The sequence below is a fragment of the Nicotiana sylvestris genome, chromosome 10 (genome assembly GCF_000393655.2).
Source record: "Nicotiana sylvestris chromosome 10, ASM39365v2, whole genome shotgun sequence".
Lineage (NCBI taxonomy): Eukaryota > Viridiplantae > Streptophyta > Magnoliopsida > Solanales > Solanaceae > Nicotiana > Nicotiana sylvestris.
Window position 1 is genome coordinate 128,344,768 of NC_091066.1, and position 26,464 is coordinate 128,371,231.

Genomic DNA, 26,464 nt, shown 5'->3' on the forward strand with positions numbered 1-26,464 from the left:
CCTTGCTGGAGAACCCATTTGGGACAAAACCGTTCAAGGAAAAAAGAGAGCAACACGTGCTTTCAGGCCTAAAAGTTGCATCGTGTCTTGAATATTACTAGTAAATGTTAGTCCAATATATAAATAAAAGAAATGAATGGGGTAGTACCTTAGCATTAATATCGTTTCAAGTGAGCTACGTTCCAGTTGTTCGATGGTCGCTCACCGTTCATTGCTCTGAGTTTGTATGATCCTTTTTCGGTGTTCTCGTTAATTTGATATGGACCTTCCATGTTCATCCCCCGCTTCATTTCGTTCGGGTTTCGGGTTCTTAGTGTGACCTTCCTTAACACCAAGTCCCTGACACTGAAGTATCGAAAGTTGGCTTTTTGATTATAATACCTTTCGATTCGTTCTTTTGGGCGGCCATCCGGACGAGGGTGGACTCGCGCCTTTCATCTAACAGTTCTAGGCTCGTATTCTTTACCTCGTTGTTTGATTCCTTGGCGCATATCGAAACGTGAGACTCGGTTCCCCTACTTTAACCGGTATCAGCGCTTCAGCATGCGCTATAGACCAAGGAGAACGGGGTGGCCCCGATGCTGACTTTGAGGTCGTACAATATGCCCATAGGACTTCAGGCAAGATTTTCTTCCATTTTCCTTTGGCATCGGTCAACCTCTTTTTGAAGTTTTGGAGTATGTTTTTATTCATGGACTCCACTTGCTCATTTCCACTAGGGTGATAGGGTGTTGATTGGATCCTCTTGATCTTGTGGTCCTCAAAAAACTTTCTCACTTTACTGCCGACACACTACTTCCCATTGTCGCACACGATCTCGGCTGGCATTCCGAAGCGGCATGTTATGTGGTCTCATATAAAATCAATAACCTCATTTTCCCTGACTTTCTCAAATGACTGGGCTTCCACCCATTTTAAAAAATAGTCAGTCATAGATAATATAAATTGAGCCTTACCGGGTGCCCATGGAAGGGGACCAATGATGTCAATTCCCAAATTCATGAATAGGCAAGGTGACAAGACTGAGTGTAGCAGCTCCCCGGGCTGATGAATCATCAGAGCATGCCTATGACAACTGTCACATTTTTGCATGAACTCCTTTGCGTCCTTTTCCATGTCGATCCAGTAGTAACCGGCTCTAATTACCTTTTGGACCAGTGATTCAGCACCCAAATAATTTCCGCAGGTGCCTTCCTTGACTCCCCTCAAAAAATACTTGGGGTGCCCTGGTCCTAGACATATTGCGAGTAGGATGTCGAACATTCTCCGGAACAGGGTACCGTCTTCAGACAAGATGAATCGGGCCGCCTTCATACGCAGAGCCCTAGATTTCTTAGGATCGGGGGCAGTTTTCCGGTCTTCAAATGCTTTATATATTTGTTTCTCCAGTACCAAGTTAGGCTTGTTGAGTTTATTTCGGCGTGACCTTCTTCCACTATAGATCTCATGAGCTGTACGACCGCCCTTGAGTTGAACTCATCGTCGTCGACACAATCCCAAATTAGCGAGAGCATTGGCCTCACTATTTTGATCCTAAGGCACATGTTGTAGGGTCCACTCCTTGAATTGATGTAACATTACCTGCAACTTATCTAAGTATCTTTGCATTCGTTCCTCCCTGAATTTGAACATCCCATTAACTTGGTTCACCACAAGGAGGGAGTCACACTTAGCTTTGATCACCTTTGCCCCAAGCTTTTGGCTAGTTCGACAAATGCAATCATGGCCTCATACTCAGCCTCATTGTTGGTCAATTTAACGGACCTAATAGATTGTCTAACTACTACATGTTGGTGGCTTCAATACAATGCCTAGTCCGGACCCCTTTGCGTTAGAAGCACCATCTGTAAAGAGGGTTCAGATTCTTGAAGATGTCCCCAAGTTCAACAACAACTCGCTTTCGACCTCGGGTATTGAGGCCAGTGTAAAATCAGCCACGAAGTCTGCCAAAATTTGAGACTTAATGGCGTTTCAAGGTCGATACTCGATATCGTATCCGCTGATTTACACGGCCTATTTGCCCAATCGTCCCGAGAGTTCAGGTTTATGCATTATGCTTCTCAATGGGTAAGTAGTTACAACACATATGGGGTGGCATTCAAAGTATGGTTTTAGCTTTCTAACGGTTCTTAGCAAAGTGAGCACCTATATTTATAGGCGAGGAAACCTAGTTTCGGCCTCGCCTAGAGTCCTGCTAACATAATAGATTGGAAATTCCGTACCTTCCTCTTCCCGAACCAGGAATACACTTACCGCTACTTTGGATACTGCTAAGTACAGGTAAAACTATTCATCTATATTTGGAGTATGAAGCAAAGGCGGGCTCGAGAGATACCGTTTGATTTCCTCTAAAGCTTATTGTCACTCCGGGGTCCACGAAAAGTTATTCTTTTTCTTCAACAGCGTAAAGAACCGGTGGCTCTTGTCGAAGGACCTCGAGATAAATCGCCCCAAGGTAGCTATGCATCCGATTAAGCTTTGAACGGCCTTGATATTGTCCATAACAATAATATCTTCAATGGCCTTGATCTTATCAGGATTAAACTCGATCCCCCGTTTGGACACCATGAATCCAAGGAATTTCCTGGACCCTACCCCGAATGCATATTTTTTGGGTTCAGCTTCATATTGAACTTCTTCAATATGTTGAAGGTTTCCTGCAAATGTTTTAAATAATCATCTGCTAGTAGGTACTTAACTAACATGTCGTCAATGTAATCCTCCATTAATTCTATTTGTTCTTCGAATATCCGATTTACTAGGTATTGGTAAGTGGCACCAACATTTTTTTAGTCCGAATGAAATTACGTTATAGCAATAGGTGCCGTACTTAGTTGGTTGTACCCAGAATAAGCATCAGGAAAACTGAGGATCTCGTGGCCGGCCATAGCATCAATTATGCGATCGATGTTAGGCAGAGGGAAAGAGACCTGGGGACATGCTTTATTTAAGTCTTTATAGTCTACACACATTCCTAATTTGTTTTCCTTTTTTAGGGACTACCATTAGGTTTGCTAACCAATCCGGGTATATGACCTCTCGGATGTACCCTATTTTAAGGAGTTTAGATACCTCGTCCTTGATGAATGCATGCTTGACTTTGGACTTGGGTCTCCTTTTTTGCTTGACCAGGTGGAACTTCTGGTCCAGGCTCAGCTTGTGTGTGGTTATTTTTGGCGGGATCCCTATCATATCAAGGTGGGAACAAGCGAAACAATCTATGTTAACTATAAGGAGTTGAATGAGTTATTTCCTGAGCTCGAGATTTAACCTTGTGCCTAGGTATACCTTATGTTCGGGCAAGTGCTCGATTAGTACGACTTGCTCCAGTACCTCGACCGTTAATATGGTGGCATCAGAATCATCAGGGATTATGAAGGACCTGGGGACTCCGTAATCATCGTCCTCACCCATCCCCTACTTCTCCGGTTCGATTAGGACCGATGTCGGTGATAGCTATTTGGTTCCTCCCTTTGCAACCAAGCTTGGATCTTTTGTCATTGTAAGTGCGGATATCGGAATCACCTCTTCGACCGCGAACATTTCCTTTGCGACTGGTTGTTCTCTGTAGATTGTTTTAATCTCTCATAACCTTTGGAATTTCAACACTTGGTGCAGATTCAAAGGTAATGCCCTTATGTTATAGATCCATAGCCTCTCAAATATAGCGTTGTACCTCATATATCCTTTGATTACATAGAACTTGGTTTCCTGAATAGTTTCAGCGACGTTCATAGGTATTGTTATCTCCCTTTTAGTGGTTTCACAAGCCATGTTGAATCTGTTTAAATATCGGACTGCAGGCACGATTCGATCTTGTAGACCGAGCTGTTCCACGACCCTTGATTTGATTATGTTGGCTGAGCTACCCAGATAATTTCACACACGCTTAACTCGAGATTTATTTATAAGTACAGATTGATCGATGCCAACCCTGCACTACTATTGAGTAGCGAGAGAGGTCGAAGGAGCTTTTACCTGATTAAGGTCGGGATCGATTTCCACAGGGAGCTAGAAGTTGGAGTCGGGTGTCTATCTAAAGCGAAGTTATGTATTTGCTCTTAATTGCTGTAAGCACGTGATTTTTGCCCTATATGAGAATTACTCCCAAAAATTCAAAAATAAAATGATTTTTCTTTGGTGTGCAATTTTGTGATATTTTGAATAATTATTTGCATTTGTCTGTGCATGTTTATTTGCTAAATTAATAAAAAATACAAAAATATGTCGCATTTTGCATGTAGGATTTAATTCTACAATTGTTAGTAATTAAATTTGTTTAAAAAAAATTAAAAATTACAAAAATAGGCATCATTTGCATTTTTAGCATTTAATGTCCAAATATACAATTTTATGCTTAATTAATACTTAATTGTGCGTTAATTGTTATTGGGAGTTAATTTGCGACTTTTATAACTTAATTTAGTTCTTAATAATAGTTTAAGTATTTTTATAATTTAGTTTTAGAAAAATAAAAGAAGAAAAGAGAGCGAAAATATAAAGAAAGTCGGAATTAGGCCTCTTCTTCAACTTCAAGCCATAGGCCCAAAAAATGGCCCAATCTTCCCTACGACCCAGTCCATTTCGAACTGGGTCGACCCAGTCCATAACCCAACACCCCTATCTTACAAAACAAAAACAAAACAAAAACAAAACAAAAAAAAAATAGAAAAAACCAAAAACCCTAAAAAAGGGAAAAGTGGCCCGCCCCCTCCCCTCTCCAACTTTTGGTTTTCTTCTTCTCAAAACTTCCCAAACACCCCAACATCCATGGCTGCCATTCACTAGCCCCGTCAACCACCAGCTCCCCCCCTTCGTCGAACACCACCCAAACACCGTCCAAACACCATCTACGGCCATAACTAGTCGACGACCAAACGAACCAAACCATCACCCTCGTCCCCAGCTGCTCGTCGCAGCTGCTGCTGCGTCGTCACTATCCCGTCGTGCTTCATCTTCCTCACCATCGTCAAGCAGCAGCTGCTGCGTTATCCGAACGCAGTCACGTCCAAACAACCCTCCGACGCCGCTGCTTCTCTTCCTTCCTTCGAGCTGCGGCTTCATCGTCCAAACCCCGTTGCTGCGTCTTCACAGAACCAGTCAGTGCTGCCCGGACAAACCAGTCGAGCCAAACAGACCCAGCGCTGCCGCTTCTGCTTCACCTTCCTTATCGTCGACCTTGCTGCGTCCAACGCTTTCTTCTTCTCGTCGCCTTCAGTCCCAAAACAAGATTCGACCATTTCGTTTGGTTGAGTTTTAGTCGAGGACGTCAAGCGTAGTTTTGAGTTCGTCAAGTTTACAAGGAAGGTGAGTTCATCGTTGAGTTCGTCGTTGAATCCGGACAGATTTATTCCCATTCGAGGTTTGACGAAACAGTCCGCACGTATGTTGTTCATCTCCGGTTAGTAGATTTTTAAGTTTTATTTTGTCCATATTTTGTTTTGATATTTTCCTGATCCAAAATCGTTAAATGATTTAATCCTTGTCTTGTTCGTTGTTCATCGTTGAAATAATTTTCTAGTGTGTTCATGTTGTTTGTTAAATTAATTTTCAGATTTCAAAATAGAAGTTTATTAGTTGTTTTCATATTCATTTCATGTTTGTATTATTGTTTAAGTGAATATTTGTTAGTTTGATGTTTGTTAGATTCAAATTGAAATTTAATTAACTATTTCTTCAATTTGTTTCATGTGTTTATGTATTGTTAGAAATTGTTAATATTGTTAAGTTCAAGTTTAAGTTCATAATTGTTTCTTCGTCGATCTTGTTATTTGTTTAAAGAATTTAGTTGTGTTAAAGGAATATATTGATTTAATCGTTTAATCCGTCATGTTTGTTGTGTTAAAATAGATTCATTCATGTTCATACTTTGTTTGGATGATCTTGAATCCGAATTTTGTATAGTTTGATTTCTTGTTTACCATTTATGATTATTGCTTGAATTGTTCTCATAATCTTGTTTAAAGTTTAATATAAGAATTGTTTGTTGTAATGTTGTTAGAGTTGATTTTAAGTTCAATATTATTGAATTTGATCTAAATGTACTTGTTTGATTGTTGTTGTTGTGTAAATCCGAAAATAGGTTTTGTTGCTAAAATATTGTTCAATCAAACTTTAGTTGTTCTTTGTTGTTCAATTTGTGTTCATGTGATTTGTTGTTGAAATGTTGTTAAAATTGTGTTCATGTGATATTGTTGTTATGATGTTCATCCGTGTTCATTTGTTGTTTGAACATTGTTAGAAATTAATCATATTGTCTATATTTTGGTTAAGTTTGATTAATTGATGTGTTATAGCTGATGGGTAGTTTGGTAATTTAGAGTACTTTCGGGGGTAAAATAGTAATTTGTAATAGGGTCGGAGGGGTAGTTTAGGAATTGTACATTTTGAAATTGTTTATTTGAAGCATGGGGGACAAAATGAAATGGGGTGGGTTGTGATATAGTTGTTTAATATAAAGGGGGGACAAGATTTAATTTAAAGGGGGAATCTTGCATTATTTTAAATGAAGCATGGGGGACAAAATATAATGGGGTGGTGTGATATGTTTATTTAATGTAATGGGGATGAGTGGGAAGATAATGGGTTGGGTAGAGAAAAAGTATGGATTTTAATTAATTGAAAGGTTTATGGGATGTGTTATATATATGAAGTCTTGAAATCAGATTTAAGAACAGAATAGAGAAGAGAGACGAGAAAACAATTCGCACATAGATAGAGAGAAAAAAACCGGACAGAGAATAGAAGAGAGAAAAATTCCGAAAAAATATTTAAGCTTTCAAAATAAAAATAAAAGCTAAAAAATCTACTGCTTTCTTTCTTTGTTTGAAATTAGTATTAATGGTTGTTGTTTCATTTAAAGCTTAAAGCTTTTGTTTTTGGGATTACTACTCCACCGGTCTGTTACCGGTTTGTTACTGTTGCTGGGCAGTTGTTGCTGTTGCACTGTTATTACTGTTGCTGATTTTCATCTTCATTTTCTTTTGCTTCCAATATCAGGTACATATCTTTTAAACTCATGTTGTGAAGAGCTTCAACATGGCAAGTAAATGAAGTTTGGAATTATAAGGATGTCTTCTACTCATTTAAATTTTATTAGTTTAAGTTTCAGTTTTGTTTTAGTTGGTTAATATAGTATTAAATCAATTGGTAGATTAGTTCTCTTTCTTAATAACTAATGGCTTAGTTATTTTAGGAACGCGATCAACTCATTTCTTTTAATATATGAAATAATGTCAATGATTTTTTTTACAAAATATAGAGTTAAGTGTTTGCAAATATTCGCATAGGCAGAGAATAAGAATTGGTTTATTTATCTCAAACTCAATCTTCGTAAGCAAAATTAACCAAATAATTATAACTTTGGACTAAAAACAAGTATATGAGAAGGATATGAGATTTATAAGCACGAATCGCAACATTTTATGTCAAGGATATGTAGAAATAGAGTTCGCATTAAATATAACAATGAAAATTCTTCAGAAACTATTAATTTGTCTATCAAATTAATTCTTTTTCCAGTTTTATATGCGATTCGATTTTTGGATATATTAATGTTGTATCCACGATAAAAATGGTAGTATTTTTAGTTACATGTTGTTTGTTTCTTTTTCATATCATTAATTCTTTAAAATTTGAATAGTTTTGAGGTATATAATTCATACGCGTAAAATAAGACTTGTAGCAACGCCTAATAAATTTTGAATTCTTTGTCAAGAAATTTGGTGGCATCCCAATCGGTGATTCTCCATGACTCTTACATTTAAAAATAGATGGATGCAATAAACATTTGTAGAGAATTTATATTACCGTCAAGAATATTTGCATAATTAAGGATGCGTTCGCGTGACTTGATTATACTTCTAAAGGCAATTCGGATTATGCGTTCGCGCAACTTCGAGCAAATTTTTATTAAAAAGAGATTCGTCGGAGGATCTTAAATTAATTTCATAAAACCCGATATGTACGGTTCACTACTTAATCATATAAAAAGTGCGAATGTTCTTGATTTTATTTAAAAATACAATTTCGAAAAAAAATTATTTTATAATAAATATATTATCAATATCATTGTGTACACGTACGCGTGACACGATTTTTCACGTTAAAAAAAATATAATATATAAAACGAATACACGTACGCGTGATTCGATTCAAAGAAGGGACTTTAAATCTAAATAGAAGCGGTAACAATAAAATCATGCAATAAAAATGTATTTAGCAAATCAAAATAATCAAGCCGAATATAACAGTTGAGCGACCGTGCTAGAACCACGGAACTCGGGAATGCCTAACACCTTCTCCCGGGTTAACAGAATTCCTTATCCGGATTTCTGGTGCGCAGACTGTTAAATAGACAGAGTCATATTCTCCTCGATTCAGGGATTAAAACCAGTGACTTGGGACGCCTTAAAATTCCCAGGTGGCGACTCTGAAACAAACAAACAAATCCCGTTTCGACTGTCCTTTAATTGGAGAAAACTCCCTACGCACTCTCGCGGGCTCGGAAAAAGGAGGTGCGATAATTGCACTTCTACACATTTTTGGTTTTGAATATGATTCTAATTTTATAATTATACAATGCTCAATTAATCTAAAATAAGCTAAGGTTAAACTATTGTGAGTTGTTCAAATGGTTAAAGGCACTAGGGTAGTGACTTTGGCCTAGGTGGTCAATTGAAGGATACTTAAGTCTAAGGAATGATTGTCACATTTGGGGAGTATGGTATAACCATTTCACGATCCTACTCGCTCTATACCTCTCGGTAGTTCGAGTAATTTTGCCCGAATTGACTTTTTCAAGACCAGTTGGGTATGCAAATTTTCACAAGCAATCAAGGTTCAAGTGGGGTATTACTATCTGTAGGTTTAACCCTTTAATTGGGGTTATCAATCTCTTGAGTACGCCCCAATTCCTTGTTGAACCAATTTCAGAGACTTAGGCTCTCTTTCTCAAGAAGAGCCAACGTTAACTAAACACAAACTAGTGTTTGCAACCACTAATTCAGTAATTAAACATGAAATTAGTCCAAATATCAAACACCCATAGTCAACCAAGCCCTAAAACACAAGACCCATCAATTACCCACACTAGGGTTGAGCCACAATTAGCTTATGGGTCTAGCTACTCATAATTAGAGAAGAAAACAAAGAAATAGATGAAGAAAAACTCATATTAAATAATTGCTAAATTAAACTAGAAGATTCAATGTTGTAATGAAGCTAAAATTACTCGAAATACCTAAAATAATCAAAGTCACAAGCACAGCCTTTAGTACAAACTATCCTATGACCTAAAATACCCCTGCGGGGCTTGTACGGACCGCACAAAATTGCGTTCGGCCGCACTAAGGCTCTTGACATGAATATCCAGCTCTCTGAACTTGGTTAATGCGGACCGCACAAAATTGAGTGCGGCCGCGGTGGCTTCTAGTGCGGTCCGCATGAAATGGAACGCGGACCGCATGAAATGGCGACTCTGCTAAGGACTACACCCAGAACCACTGGTTCAGGGTTTAAGAATTCGAGCTTAAAATAACTGTTATAGTTGGCTTTATTTATTATCTGATTTTTTTATATATGCCCAATGTGCTAAATGACACTTTTACCGCTTTAATATTATTTGAATTATGAATATATACAACTGCTACGAAACCCCCTTCTTTCTGAGTCTTCTAAATTTATGGTGCACACGTGCGCGTGGCCCACCTTTCTGTTAAAGTCATACCAAATAAGACGAAGTTGGGACAAGTAACTAGGCCGGGTAGACTTTCGTGCTCCCGGTACGTTGCCCCCGCTTCGGCTCAAACTGTCCGTTTGGGTAAGCCAGGGCTAGATCAATATGCCTCAGGTTTTTTCACTTAGAATAACTCAGCTTCATGCCGGATCCCTAGTAGGAGCGATTGTTTGCATCACGTGCATTTGACTTTGGAGACTCAACACAGGGGTTGGGTCTGTCTAGGACAGGTGTACCAAAAAAAATGACCATCCTGATGCATCTTACTTGCTGCTACTTGCGCATTTATTTGATCCGGATTTGTGTGTTGACTGACTTTTGAATATCATGAATAATATTTTAAAATTGAAAAAAAAGAAATAGCGGTTAGGGAATTGACTGTTTATTTTTGAAAAAAAAAACCAATGCCCAAATACTGTCAAAACTCTGCCGAAATTTTGAGAAAATGAAAAAAAATGTCTTATTAGTTTGTTTTATTAAAACCAAAGAAAAAATAGAAAGAAAAAAAATCGTTGTTTTGTCTTATTTTTTTTTAAAAAACAAATTAGAAAAAAAAATAGTTTGTCTTGCCATAAAAAAAATGAAAATGAAAAAAAGTCTTGTTTTAAAATGAGTTTTTATTTATTTATTTGTTTAGATACCAAAATAAAAATAACTAATAAAATAAAAAGAGTCGCGTCGAAAGTGGTTTTATTATTTGTTGCAAATATGTATATATATAAAAATCCAAAAAAGTTGTTCTTTATTTCCAAAAAATGTATATATATCTTTATTTGTTGCAAAAATATTTGTCGTGCCAAAAGTCTAGAAAAGTTTTTTTTAGACTCTCAATTTTCAAAACAAAAGAATCCAAAATTTTTTTTCCGTTATTGACTTCTTTAGAAAGTCTTTTTAATTATTATATATATATATATATATATATATATATATATATAATAAAATAAAACAAATTCGAAAATATTTTCCTTCTTCTTTAAAAATTGAAAAGAAAATTCAAAATTCAAAAAAATATTTTTTTAGAAAGCGTTTCTTTTATTAAAGGTAAAATTCCAAAAAAAAAAATATTTTCTTTCTTCTTAAAATAAGAAAAAAATATCTTCCTTTTACTTTTGAAATTCTCAAAGTTCAAATCAAAAGAAAAGGAATTCTTAGAAGTCTTTCTTTCAAAAAGAAAATCAATCAAAAAAAAAAAATATAAAAATACTTCCTTTCTTCTTTTAAAGCAGTTCTTTTACAAAAAAAAAATAATCATAATTTAAAATCAGTTTATTTACTTTATTCATGACCGGCCCGAACTACGCAGGTTTGATTCTCACCGGATGTGAGATACGTAGGCAACCCTCATCGGGTCCAACCCCCTTTTTGCTAAAATAGCCAAAAACCAATAAATAAATAAAAAAACGTGTCAAAATTTTAATTTTGTCATAAATAAGTCGGACGGTGTCTAGCCTCCCCTTTTGCTAAAAAATAAATAGCCAAAAAAAAATATGTCAAATTTTAATTTTGTCATAAAGAAGTCGGGTGACGCTGTTTTATCAAGACATAGCCGAATGTTCCCGAAAGGGACGCCGGAAGACTGACTTTGCATAAACAGCCACCTTTGGGTCATTTTTTAAAAATTTGGTTCAGTTGACCCACACAGCCTTAAAAAATCTTCGTCCCCGAGGCGCTGAAGGGCCGTGTTGCAACACCTGGTTTTTATTTGTAATTTGAAAAAAAAAACAAAGAGTCAACGGTCAGGTGAATACCGTTTAGGTTTTTGGTCAAAATAAGCCGAGCCAGCTTCGGCCGCGTCTTAAACCGTTCTTGCCGAAATAGCCTCAGAGTATCTTTCAGTTGTCAAAAGGTTATTTTCGTAAAAGAATGGACAAGTTGGTAACGTGTCATAAAATAATCCTCCCCGACCTCAAAATTCATGTGAGAATTGGAAGGGGCCACATTTGCAAAAATAGCCGTTTGGTTGCATTTGACAAACGGGGAAAGGAAGCTGGTCGTTTGTTTTTGAATCTTTTGATTAGAATATGCGGTTTGTTTGATTTTCAAGTTTGTAGGTCATCTTTAAACCTTTGAAACCCAGTTTGTTTTAATATGAAAATTTAAAAAAAAATGTTGAGTATTGTTTATCTTTATTGGTCCGAACTACGCAAGGTCTGATTCATGCGGGGTCATGATACGTAGGCAATCTCCATAAGATTCGACCACAACAAAAAATGAAAAAAAAATGAAAACAAAAATCGAAAAAAAATCGAAAAAAAAATGAAAAAAAAAATTGAAAAAGAAGAAAAATGAAAAAAAAAAAAGAAAAAAAGAGAGGAAAAGATGTTATTAATAATGGGGACCGACTGAGTCCATTCTAACCTATTTTGCTTTGAATCACAAAGAAAGTTAGGTGGTTGGTTTGTGGTAAGCCGGAACTACAAGACCCAGAAGCACACTTTGCGGGGATCAGGCTTGATAACAGAAACACTCGAATCCTATTGGGACTTGTTGACTAAGGTTGATGATATTGAAGTTGGCAATGGTCTCGACAATATTAATGCAAAGCTCAGTGGCTAAGATGCCAATTTTGATAAAGTGGGAGGACGCTCCGTTCCTTGGTTAGCAAGAGATAAGCTTGTGATGGCTTATTTTGTTGTCATTTCTGTTGTCCGGATTATTCTTAGGGTTGTAATCCGAATATTGTCTTGTGTCAAACCTTCTTATCTTTCCAGTTTGTCATATCAATTTGTTTAAGTTTTGTCAAGGCTGTGTTAGGATTTTATTCTGGTTGTTTTGTTTGTTTTATTATTCAAACCATTTCGCCGGTAGTCTAATACAAAAGTCGGTCTTTTATTGTTTCCAGTCATCTTTTTGTTTGATCCTTTTATCATTTTGTTCAGCGCCGATTCTAGGGACATGACATGTGCACACAGTTTGGGCCTAGTCTTAAAAGTTAATTATAAAACTCTGGAAAGGTGATCAGACCATTTAAAGGAAATAAGAACAGTGTGAGATTATTTGAAGCCCGAGTCATGTGGAATTAGGGCAAGTAAAACACAAAGAAGACCGTTAAATGCAAGATTCGCCGAATTGGCATGAGGGTCGTTCATGAGAGTGAGAGTGTCGCCCAGCAGTGCTTTAGAAATGACAAATGAAAAAGCAAGTGTTTAACATAATTGTCAAGTCCAACACCATCGGAAGAGACTATAAATCTATGTTCAATTATGTTGTTTGCACTTGGCATGTTTTGAAGACTGGAATGACGAAGACATTTTGTTCTGCTACCTAAACACTTTATCCTTCGTTACCCCTTTTGAGCCTTATTTTATTTTCTTTCATACCCCTTGTTCGGAATCAATAGCAACGACTAGGAAATACGAGCCTAGAAGGTAAAAAAAAATCAAAAAAAAAAACGAAAAAGAAAAAAAGAAAAAAAAACAAAAAAAAAAACAAAAGAAAGTGAGAAGAAAAAAGAGGAATTGGGAACTACGTTTGACCTGATTCCTCAAAGAGGATACGTAGGCGCTTCACGGCTCGGTCATAGGGTGCATAGTATGCATAGTGTGCATGGTGTTAAAAAGTAAAAAAAAATAAAAATTATAAATAAATAATCCCCAAGTAAGAAACTGGGGCAAGGGTTGCGCTCGTGGTAAGCAAAATTGGTTCCGAAGGTTGTAATTTAAAAACCCCAAATTTATTTTGTTTTTTGAGCCTTTAATACCCTTTCTTTCTAAACCTATCCAAAAAACCCACATTACGGTCCAAAGAAAGACCTTCTGACCAGTCTGCAAAAGATGACAAGTCAGACAAATGAGAGTCTTACCGGCGAACATAACATTCTGTTCCACAGCAGAAAAGACTCTAATCTCCAGCAGAGAGAGTCATACCGGCAACATTCCAAATCCCCAGCTGGAAAGTGATATAAATGAGAGAGTCTTATCGGTGAAAACCTTCACAGGCACCATAAGGCGATGAAAGCTGAGAGAAAAACCAAAATGAGAGAGACTTGATAGTGAAAACCTTTTGGGCACTACAAGTCGAATAAGATTGAGAATCAGATGGGGAATTGCCAATTGAAGGTCTTGAAAAATGATTGATGGCAAAGGATAGGCCACATGTGCGTGTCATGACCATTAGAGTCGGTATTTGCGTTTGATAGGTTTTTATTTATAGTTTCTTTTATTAAAGAGTCATCTTTTTCCGTTGTCTTTTATTCTGTTTCCTTTTATCTTTTCCTTTCATAGAAATTTCCCCAGTAGAGTCTGTTTGGTCAGAACCAGTGGGAAATGACTTCAAAATAGGCCATCAGCTTTCCAAGATAAGATCTGGCTAGTACATCCAAGTGGTATAGTCAGCAAGGAACAAGCACAAGGCCAGTGTCAAGAAAGATATCCCCAGCAAAAGGGAATTGACAAAAGGATTGACGAGTGTCAAGAGGGATATCCTTGCCGAAATCAAAGGTTATTAAACCTCAAAGCCCGTTGACAAATCAAGGAGAGCAATAAGCATGACTTGGAAAATTCATGCGAGACTAAAAGGTCGGAAAAATGCAAGTCTCCGAGCCATGCCACGAAAGAAGAGGGATATCCCTAGCAGAAAAGGATTATCCTCAGCAAATAATATCGTCCCTTGTGGAATGCAGAGCAAGGAAGGAGAAAGGGGAAAGCCATCCCAAGTAGGAGTATCACAACCAACCACCGCGTTTTAAACTAACAAATTTTGTTTAAAACAGGTAAAGGAAATGGCATTGATGTCGGAAATGCATGCCACAAGGGAGACTGTAAAACTGGGGCAGAAAATTTTCCTTTCATTTGGATAATTTTCTGGAAGTCAGGTACCCATTTGAGGAAGAATAAAAAATAACACCAGTCTCAAGGGAAGTGGTCTTTGAACCAGTGTTGCCCCATTATAATAAGTTTCCAATGGAGGAAATTGATCCCCAGCAGACAGAACAAAGGGATGACATTTGTGCTCAGAAAAACAAAAGCCATTATCATCCCTAGGAGCTTCCAGAAGAATGAAGCATCGATTTGAAGGGATAAAATTCCCCAGCAACGTTATCCTCAACGACGTTATCCCAAGAAGATAACACTTTTATCCCCAGCAGTGTTGAGAGAAAATAAATTCTGGAAAAAAAAAATTGAATTTGAAGGAGGGGAAGAAAGAAAACTACCGCAGTGGTATTATCCCCAGCAAGCAAGAACAAAGCAGCGCGAAGGAAGGAGAAAAGAAAAGAAGGAATTACGAAGGTAAGTTTCTCAAATCATTGATCTTTACATTTTTCTCCTAGGATAAAAAGTCCTAGTCTGATGAATTTCCCTCCCGATACAATCTTGGTCCGATGAAATTTCCTCCCAAGATAAGATATCAAATCTTAGTCGGATGAATCTTTCTCCTAAGATCACAACAAAATGGACCTAGTCTGACGATTTATCTCCTAGAGTCAAAATCTTGGTCTGATGAAATTTTTCTCCCAAGATAAAATCTTAGTCGGATGAATCTTTCTCCTAAGATCACAACAAATGGACCTAGTCTGACGATTTATCTCCTAGAGTCAAAATCTTGGTCTGATGAAATTGTTCTCCCAAGATAAAATCTTAGTCGGATGAATCTTTCTCCTAAGATCACAACAAAATGGACCTAGTCTGACGATTTATCTCCTAGAGTCAAAATCTTGGTCTGATGAAATTGTTCTCCCAAGATAAAATCTTAGTCGGATGAATCTTTCTCCTAAGATCACAACAAAATGGACCTAGTCTGACGATTTATCTCTTAGAGTCAAAATCTTGGTCTGATGAAATTGTTCTCCCAAGATAAAATCTTAGTCGGATGAATCTTTCTCCTAAGATCACAACAAAATGGACCTAGTCTGACGATTTATCTCCTAGAGTCAAAATCTTGGTCTGATGAAATTGTTCTCCCAAGATAAAATCTTAGTCGGATGAATCTTTCTCCTAAGATCACAACAAATGGACCTAGTCTGACGATTTATCTCCTAGAGTCAAAATCTTGGTCTGATGAAATTGTTCTCCCAAGATAAAATCTTAGTCGGATGAATCTTTCTCCTAAGATCACAACAAATGGACCTAGTCTGACGATTTATCTCCTAGAGTCAAAATCTTGGTCTGATGAAATTGTTCTCCCAAGATAAAATCTTAGTCGGATGAATCTTTCTCCTAAGATCACAACAAAATGGACCTAGTCTGACGATTTATCTCCTAGAGTCAAAATCTTGGTCTGATGAAATTTTTTCTCCCAAGATAATATAATAAAATCTTAGTCCGATGAATCTTTCTCCTAAGATCACAACAAAATGGACCTAGTCTGACGATTTATCTCCTAGAGTCAAAATCTTGGTCTGATGAAATTTTTCTCCCAAGATAATATAATAAAATCTTAGTCGGATGAATCTTCTCCTAGGATCAAAATCTAGTCTGATGAATTTTCTCCTAGGATAATTTGAAAAAAAAAAAGAAGAAGTTTGAATTGAAAAAAAAAATGGTTGAAGTCAGGAGCCCCCTTGAAGAATAGAATGGCGATTTATTGGTTGAAATCAGGAGCCCGCCTGAAGAAAGGAAAGGCGTAAAAAAAATAGGTTGTTGAAATCTTGCCAACCTAAAGAAAGGAATGGCAATGTATTGTTTGAAGTCAGGAGCCCGCCTGAAGAGAGGAATGGCGATTATTTTCAAAGTTGTTGTTAAAGTCAGGAGCCCGCCTGAAGAGAGGAAAGGCATTTTTTGTTGAAATTTTGCCATCCTAAAGAAAGGAATGGCGATGTATTGGTTGAAGTCAGGAGCCCGCCTGAAGAGAGGAATGACGATTATTTTCAAAGTTGTTGTTGAAGTCAGGAGCCCGCCTGAAGAGAGGAATGACGTTTATTTCTAAAGTTGTTATTGATGTTGGGAGCCCGCCCAGATAACAGAGGCATACATTTCAGTATTTACATTTCAAGCATTGAAGTTGGGAGCCCGCCCAGATAACAGAGGCATACATTTCAGTCTTTATATTTCAAGCGTCGAAGTTGGGAGCCCGCCCAGACAACAGAGGCATAAATTTCAGTCTTTACATTTCAAGCATTGAAGTTGGGAGCCCGCCCAGATAACAGAGGCATACATTTCAAGTCTTTAATTTTCAAGTATTGAAGTTGGGAGCCCGCCCAGATAACAGAGGCATACATTTCAAGATCAAGTCAGAGGACAATAAAACAGAGGGTTACAATAGGAATCCCCAGCAGGAAACAATAAAATTCCCCGGCACCGGGAAACAGAAGGTTGCAACAAGAGGTCACAGTACAAACTCAAGTACATGTGTCAAAAGAAGTAAAGCACCGAAAGAAATGCAAGCAGACAAGGAAGCAAGGCAACAAAAACAAATTGTACTCTAGCCTAGCTTCTTGTTTTTTTAAGCACGGTGTAACAAGGAGATCGGTAAGCAGTAGTAATAGCATGCAACAACAGTAACATTGCAGTCCAACGGTAGTCCCAGCTACCAAAATTTCTCGAACTACATTGACCTGATTCCTGTTTAGCCCAGGATATGTAGGAAACCTTTGAAGCAAAGGTTCGGTCAAATCTTTTTCAAAAAAATGCTTCAACGGAGTACTCGGATGGGCAAAAATCGCTCGCTTTATCTTTGCACGAAAACCCTTCGTGTCTCCGGGCAAAGAGGGGCAGCTGTAAGCACGTGATTTTTGCCCTATATGAGAATTACTCCCAAAAATTCAAAAATAAAATGATTTTTCTTTGGTGTGCAATTTTGTGATATTTTGAATAATTATTTGCATTTGTCTGTGCATGTTTATTTGCTAAATTAATAAAAAATACAAAAATATGTCGCATTTTGCATGTAGGATTTAATTCTACAATTGTTAGTAATTGAATTTGTTTTACAAAAATTAAAAATTACAAAAATAGGCATCATTTGCATTTTTAGCATTTAATGTCCAAATATACAATTTTATGCTTAATTAATACTTAATTGTGCGTTAATTGTTATTGGGAGTTAATTTACGCTTTTATAACTTAATTTAGTTCTTAATAATAGTTTAAGTATTTTTATAATTTAGTTTTAGAAAAATAAAAGAAGAAAAGAGAGCGAAAATATAAAGAAAGTCGGAATTAGGCCTCTTCTTCAACTTCAAGCCATAGGCCCAAAAAATGGCCCAATCTTCCCTACGACCCAGTCCATTTCGAACTGGGTCGACCCAGTCCATAACCCAAAAGACCCAAACCGAAAAAACCAAAAACCCTAAAAAAGGGAAAAGTGGTCCGCCCCCTACCCTCTCCAACTTTTGGTTTTCTTCTTCTCAAAACTTCCCAAACACCCCAACATCCATGGCTGCCATTCACTAGCCCCGTCAACCACCAGCTCCCCCCCTTCGTTGAACACCACCCAAACACCGTCCAAACACCATCTACGGCCATAACCAGTCGACGACCAAACGACCCAAACCATCACCCTCGTCCCCAGCTGCTCGTCGCAACTGCTGCTGCGTCGTCACTATCCCGTCGCGCTTCATCTTCCTCACCATCGTCAAGCAGCAGCTGCTGCGTTATCCGAACGCAGTCACGTCCAAACAACCCTCCGACGCCGCTGCTTCTCTTCCTTCCTCCGAGCTGCGGCTTCATCGTCCAAACCCCGTTGCTGCGTCTTCACAGAACCAGTCAGTGCTGCCCGGACAAACCAGTCGAGCCAAACAGACCCAGCGCTGCCGCTTCTGCTTCACCTTCCTTATCCTCGACCTTGCTGCGTCCAACGCTTTCTTCTTCTCGTCGCCTTCAGTCCCAAAACAAGATTCGACCATTTCGTTTGGTCGAGTTTTAGTCGAGGACGTCAAGCGTAGTTTTGAGTTCGTCAAGTTTACAAGGAAGGTGAGTTCATCGTTGAGTTCGTCGTTGAATCCGGATAGATTTATTCCTATTCGAGGTTTGACGAAACAGTCCGCACGTATGTTGTTTATCTCCGGTTAGTAGATTTTTGAGTTTTATTTTGTCCATATTTTGTTTTGATATTTTCCGGATCCAAAATCGTTAAATGATTTAATCCTTGTCTTGTTCGTTGTTCATCGTTGAAATAATTTTCTAGTGTGTTCATGTTGTTTGTTAAATTAATTTTCAGATTTCAAAATAGAAGTTTATTAGTTGTTTTCATATTCATTTCATGTTTGTATTATTGTTTAAGTGAATATTTGTTAGTTTGATGTTTGTTAGATTCAAATTGAAATTTAATTAACTATTTCTTCAATTTGTTTCATGTGTTTATGTATTGTTAGAAATTGTTAATATTGTTAAGTTCAAGTTTAAGTTCATAATTGTTTCTTCGTCGATCTTGTTATTTGTTTAAAGAATTTAGTTGTGTTAAAGGAATATATTGATTTAATCGTTTAATCCGTCATGTTTGTTGTGTTAAAATAGATTCATTCATGTTCATACTTTGTTTGGATGATCTTGAATCCGAATTTTGTATAGTTTGATTTCTTGTTTACCATTTATGATTATTGCTTGAATTGTTCTCATAATCTTGTTTAAAGTTTAATATAAGAATTGTTTGTTGTAATGTTGTTAGAGTTGATTTTAAGTTCAATATTATTGAATTTAATCTAAATGTACTTGTTTGATTGTTGTTGTTGTGTAAATCCGAAAATAGGTTTTATTGCTAAAATATTGTTCAATCAAACTTTAGTTGTTCTTTGTTGTTCAATTTGTGTTCATGTGATTTGTTGTTGAAATGTTGTTAAAATCGTGTTCATGTGATATTGTTGTTATGATGTTCATCCGTGTTCATTTGTTGTTTGAACATTGTTAGAAATTAATCATATTGTCTATATTTTGGTTAAGTTTGATTAATTGATGTGTTATAGCTGATGGGTAGTTTGGTAATTTAGAGTACTTTCGGGGGTAAAATAGTAATTTGTAATAGGGTCGGAGGGGTAGTTTAGGAATTGTACATTTTGAAATTGTTTATTTGAAGCATGGGGGACAAAATGAAATGGGGTGGGTTGTGATATAGTTGTTTAATATAAAGGGGGGACAAGATTTAATTTAAAGGGGGAATCTTGCATTATTTTAAATGAAGCATGGGGGACAAAATATAATGGGGTGGTGTGATATGTTTATTTAATGTAATGGGGATGAGTGGAAAGATAATGGGTTGGGTAGAGAAAAAGTATGGATTTTAATTAATTGAAAGGTTTATGGGATGGGTTATAAGAAGAAGTCTTGAAATCAGATTTAAGAACAGAATAGAGAAGAGAGACGAGAAAAAAATTCGCACACAGATAGAGAGAAAAAAACCGGACAAAGAATAGAAGAGAGAAAAATTCCGAAAAAATATTTAAGCTTTCAAAATAAAAATAAAAGCTAAAAAATCTACTGCTTTCTTTCTTTGTTTGAAATTAGTATTAATGGTTGTTGTTTCATTTAAAGCTTAAAGCTTTTGTTTTTGGGATTACTACTCCACCGGTCTGTTACCGGTTTGTTACTGTTGCTGGGCAGTTGTTGCTGTTGCACTGTTATTACTGTTGCTGATTTTCATCTTCATTTTCTTTTGCTTCCAATATCAGGTACATATCTTTTAAACTCATGTTGTGAAGAGCTTCAACATGGCAAGTAAATGAAGTTTGGAATTATAAGGATGTCTTCTACTCATTTAAATTTTATTAGTTTAAGTTTCAGTTTTGTTTTAGTTGGTTAATATAGTATTAAATCAATTGGTAGATTAGTTCTCTTTCTTAATAACTAATGGCTTAGTTATTTTAGGAACGCGATCAACTCATTTCTTTTAATATATGAAATAATGTCAATGATTTTTTTACAAAATATAGAGTTAAGTGTTTGCAAATATTCGCATAGGCAGAGAATAAGAATTGGTTTATTTATCTCAAACTCAATCTTCGTAAGCAAAATTAACCAAATAATTATAACTTTGGACTAAAAACAAGTATATGAGAAGGATATGAGATTTATAAGCACGAATCGCAACATTTTATGTCAAGGATATGTAGAAATAGAGTTCGCATTAAATATAACAATGAAAATTCTTCAGAAACTATTAATTTGTCTATCAAATTAATTCTTTTTCCAGTTTTATATGCGATTCGATTTTTGGATATATTAATGTTGTATCCACGATAAAAATGGTAGTATTTTTAGTTACATGTTGTTTGTTTCTTTTTCATATCATTAATTCTTTAAAATTTGAATAGTTTTGAGGTATATAATTCATACGCGTAAAATAAGACTTGTAGCAACGCCTAATAAATTTTGAATTCTTTGTCAAGAAATTTGGTGGCATCCCAATCGGTGATTCTCCATGACTCTTACATTTAAAAATAGATGGATGCAATAAACATTTGTAGAGAATTTATATTACCGTCAAGAATATTTGCATAATTAAGGATGCGTTCGCGTGACTTGATTATACTTCTAAAGGCAATTCGGATTATGCGTTCGCGCAACTTCGAGCAAATTTTTATTAAAAAGAGATTCGTCGGAGGATCTTAAATTAATTTCATAAAACCCGAGATGTGCGGTTCACTACTTAATCATACAAAAAGTGCGAATGTTCTTGATTTTATTTAAAAATACAATTTCGAAAAAAAAAATTATTTTATAATAAATATATTATCAATATCATTGTGTACACGTACGCGTGACACGATTTTTCACGTTAAAAAAAATATATAATATATAAAACGAATACACGTACGCGTGATCCGATTCAAAGAAGGGACTTTAAATCTAAATAGAAGCGGTAACAATAAAATCATGCAATAAAAATGTATTTAGCAAATCAAAATAATCAAGCCGAATATAACAGTTGAGCGACCGTGCTAGAACCACGGAACTCGGGAATGCCTAACACCTTCTCCCGGGTTAACAGAATTCCTTATCCGGATTTCTGGTGCGCAGACTGTTAAATAGACAGAGTCATATTCTCCTCGATTCAGGGATTAAAACCAGTGACTTGGGACGCCTTAAAATTCCCAGGTGGCGACTCTGAAACAAACAAACAAATCCCGTTTCGACTGTCCTTTAATTGGAGAAAACTCCCTACGCACTCTCGCGGGCTCGGAAAAAGGAGGTGCGACAATTGCACTTCTACAAATTTTTGGTTTTGAATATGATTCTAATTTTATAAATATACAATGCTCAATTAATCTAAAATAAGCTAAGGTTAAACTATTGTGAGTTGTTCAAATGGTTAAAGGCACTAGGGTAGTGACTTTGGCCTAGGTGGTCAATTGAAGGATACTTAAGTCTAAGGCATGATTGTCACATTTGGGGAGTATGGTATAACCATTGCACGATCCTACTCGCTCTATACCTCTTGGTAGTTCGAGTAATTTTGCCCGAATTGACTTTTTCAAGACCAGTTGGGTATGCAAATTTTCACAAGCAATCAAGGTTCAAGTGGGGTATTACTATCTGTAGGTTTAACCCTTTAATTGGGGCTATCAATCTCTTGAGTACGCCCCAATTCCTTGTTGAACCAATTTCAGAGACTTAGGCTCTCTTTCTCAAGAAGAGCCAACGTCAACTAAACACAAACTAGTGTTTGCAACCACTAATTCAGTAATTAAACATGAAATTAGTCCAAATATCAAACACCCATAGTCAACCAAGCCCTAAAACACAAGACCCATCAATTACCCACACTAGGGTTGAGCCACAATTAGCTTATGGGTCTAGCTACTCATAATTAGAGAAGAAAACAAAGAAATAGATGAAGAAAAACTCATATTAAATAATTGCTAAATTAAACTAGAAGATTCAATGTTGTAATGAAGCTAAAATTACTCGAAATACCTAAAATAATCAAAGTCACAAGCACAACCTTTAGTACAAGCTATCCTATGACCTAAAATACCCCTGCGGGGCTTGTACGGACCGCACAAAATTGCGTGTGGCCGCACTAAGGCTCTTGACATGAATATCCAGCTCTCTGAACTTGGTTAATGCGGACCGCACAAAATTGAGTGCGGCCGCGGTGGCTTCTAGTGCTGTCCGCATGAAATGGAATGCGGACCGCATTGGGCTTCAAGCCTCAACTGACAATTCTCTGAACTTTGGCTTTTGCGGAACACACTAAATCGAGTGCGGCCGCAATGACTCAAATGCGGACCGTATAAAATGAACTGCGACCGCATTGCCCTTTTTGCCTGAGTTGCATACTCTCTGAACTTCACTTGTGCGGACCGCACAGAATGGTGTGCGGCTGCACTGGCCCTGTTTGACTGAGCTTTGCCTTGTTTTGATGCTTGTGCAACTTTCACTCCTTTTTGAGCTGGTTTTTGACATCTTGTCACCTTGTTGATGAAACCTGCAATCAAGCATAACTTGTGAGCCTTTTGGGACTATTTTGTACACATTTCTAATCAAAACTTAAGCATGAATGAGTGTAAAATGCATCATAATTCCCAGTTATCAACTCCCCCAAACTTAAGCTTTTGCTTGTCCTCAAGCAAACAAAATAAGACCCACCCCTGAAGAGAAAATCCAAGAAAATTTAGTTGTCCTAAAGTGGCCTTATCTAGCATCAATTGGGACTAACAATTGCCCTCAATACAAATGAATCATTAACAACATTTACTCTTTTAAACACCATGGATTATGTGTGACATAAGAGCATCAAGAGTTGACTCAACACATCAAAGAACTCTTTCTATTACTTTGGTCATTGTGGAACCCAAACTCACATATCCTCAATTCTCTCTAAGAAAACCTCACCTTTAGGATAGTGTCACTTAGAACGAGGTTAATGGAAACACACTCATCTCTCTCAAAGAAAAGTCACAAGTCCAACTCTAAGTACCATATCCTTACCCCTTATGTGAGTCACCACTAATGTAAGCTTCATTCAACTCAAGATCATTTAGGGCTTTTGTGGAGACATAGTGAAGGCTTATGGTTCAGGGTAGAAAATGTTTGGTCTAAGTAGGTTCCATCTTCCCTTAAGCACTTCTTTTGCTTCATTTTGGCACACATTCACTTGACTTTTTGAGACTTTTCACTTCTTTCTAAGGGGTTAGAGAGACACACTGTCACTCTTTCTTATTCATTTCAAATCTTTTCTCCTTTCTCAATTTTCCACACCTTTCATTCTTTGCTTTTCTTGAATCCCTTTTATTCATTTCTACACTGAACATTCTTTTTGTCTTTTTTCTTTTCTTTCTTTTTTATTGCCTTTCCTTTTATTCCTTTTGTACCTTTTTACCACTTTGTTTCCATCCTCGTCTCTCCCCCCAAACATATACTTTTGCCATGTGCTAAGGAAAGATCGGCTGCCAAGAGAGGGTATCTTTTAGAACGGGTAAAGGCTTGTATCATGGTTCTTGAAGGAAAAAGGTCTAAGGCTCAAAAGTGTTGACTAGGGATTTTATCATCGTTAGGCTATGGAAGTGTTCAATCTATCATTTGGATCAAGGAGAGACTATAATCATGTCTCAAGTCAAAATATTTCGCCTCAACAAACATTCAGGGTAAGTTCTAGACCAATGGCTCGGGACTTGGACTTGCAATGCAATTTCTCACCACACAAGCTATGGGATCACTAAAGACATAGAGTCGGGGGCCCACAACGACCTTAGATAAGATTTGAGCACACAATTCTCCCAAAAAACCACTTAATGATTATCGGTCAACACAAGAGTCTCAAGGGCACGACTTTCACCATCCTAAACACAACAATTTATTTTTGACCATGAGATCAAAGGCAAATGTGCTAGGCCCAAGTGAAGCTTTGCTTGAGGCACCCTTACCACTAACTACATAAAAGCAAAAAGAAAAACGGACTCAAATCCTTAAGAAGGTTTTCACGCCATCCATCATTGAGAAGAGCCACCCGGTTCACACAAACTCCATCTTTGGAAAGAACCGTGAAATTAAGAAAACTAAAGGCTTATTGAAAACGTTCAAAAGAAGAAGCTACAAACATAAATAAGAAGCTACGGAAAAAAAATGCGGAAAGCAGAAGGAATATGTACAAGAGGGGATTTAATCGAATATACAATATAGGGATGAATATATACAATGTAACATAACTTTTATATACAGACCCAAAGTGAAAAGAACGAAAAATGTAATGAAGTAATAAAATTATATACATACCAAAGATAAAAAGAAAAAAAATCATAAAATCTGTCGAATATATACATTCATCCAAATCAATAAAATTAGGGCCTACCAACTCAAACGAAAGCTGGCATTGTCCTCGATGCCAACTAAGCAAAATAAGCAACAAAAATAAAGGGAAAAAGATATAGAAACTCCCTATGGCCTGTTTGTCTGCATGGGATCCTGAGTGGTCCCTGGGTCCTCAATATACTCGGGAACCTCAGACTGGTTCCCTATGACCTACTGCTTTGCTGCTGGGACCTGGGCCTTGACCTGGATAGGCTCCTGAGCTGCATCCTGTGGCTGACTGAAGGAGGTCTCCGGTGGGTATGCCAACTAGATGACTGCATCATCTGCGCGGGGAATCATCCTCTTCCTCTTGGGAGGCCTCTAGGACTGCTATGGCTGGGGGTGAGCTGCTGATAAAGGGTCCTATAGAAACAAATCCAAAGGAAGATGATCTGCCTTCATCCTATCAACCTCAACCCTCAACTCCTTCACGGACTCCTTAGACGCCTGCGTCTTTCTCATCTTCTTGGCCTCCCTAGCAAGCTCCTTGAGAGCTTTTCCATGAGACTCCACAGCGTCCGTAAGAACTTTCTGAGTGTCAAGTATTTTCTTTTGGTTTTCCAGAATATCCTTGAGGGCGTCCTTAATAGACTCTAGGACCTGTGGAGGAGGAGGTACCGACTGAGCTGCTACTGTAATTGTGAGGACAGACAACTTAGAGGAAGGTGTCTGCATCCAGTTGTTGATGCTGAGAAGATCCTGGCTCAGACGGTGAGCAGTCACTAGGTAGGCCAGGGTAGATGGTATATCTGGAGCTGCTGAAGTGGATGGACCAGGGGGCATGTCCGTTGAGGTGGAAGCAGGCTGAATAGGAGCCACTACCACTACTGGCTCTTCAAACTGGCCAGTTGGAGCAGTGGCTGGTCCCTTGTAGTTCTTGTCTTTTGGGTTGTCATCACCCTGCATGCGGTACCATAAGAATGGGGCCTTTCCTTTCACTTTGATATCAAATGGCTTCTTTTCAACTTTGAGGTCCCTGAAGTACATGGTCAAGAAGCTGGGGAAGGGGTAGTTTCTGTCACATTCACTTACTACATGTGTAATCACCAAGACATCACATTCCCGACGTTAATCGTGTACCTCGCCATGATTGATGCTACCAGCACTGCCCGGTGAAGAGGGAGGGAGTTTTCATGAGTAGTGGGGTCCAATCTGCTGAACACGAATGTTTCCCACCCCTTAGACTCAAAATTCAAACTTCTTCTCAAAATTTTCACTCCCGCATTCAACCAATCGGAGGTGGTACCTAGGATTGCCAGATACTGTGCCAATGATGGACGGACCTTCTCACCTAATTCCATCCTTTCCAAATACAGCGACTCATCCTCCTCATCGAAGCCTAAGTAGTCATTTATCATTTTCCGATAAAACAACACTTTCAAATTTCGCACCTTGTCCACTTTGGTGACCTTTTTTATGTGGGCATCATTGGTGTAGAATTCCTTAATCAGGTGCTTGTTTGCATCCACACAGTCGCCCACGAAATACTCCTAGCCCATTCTCTCTCTAAATTGTCTTCTCACATTGGGGTTGTGAGGCAAGAGGTCTCTATCAACAAAACTCCTCT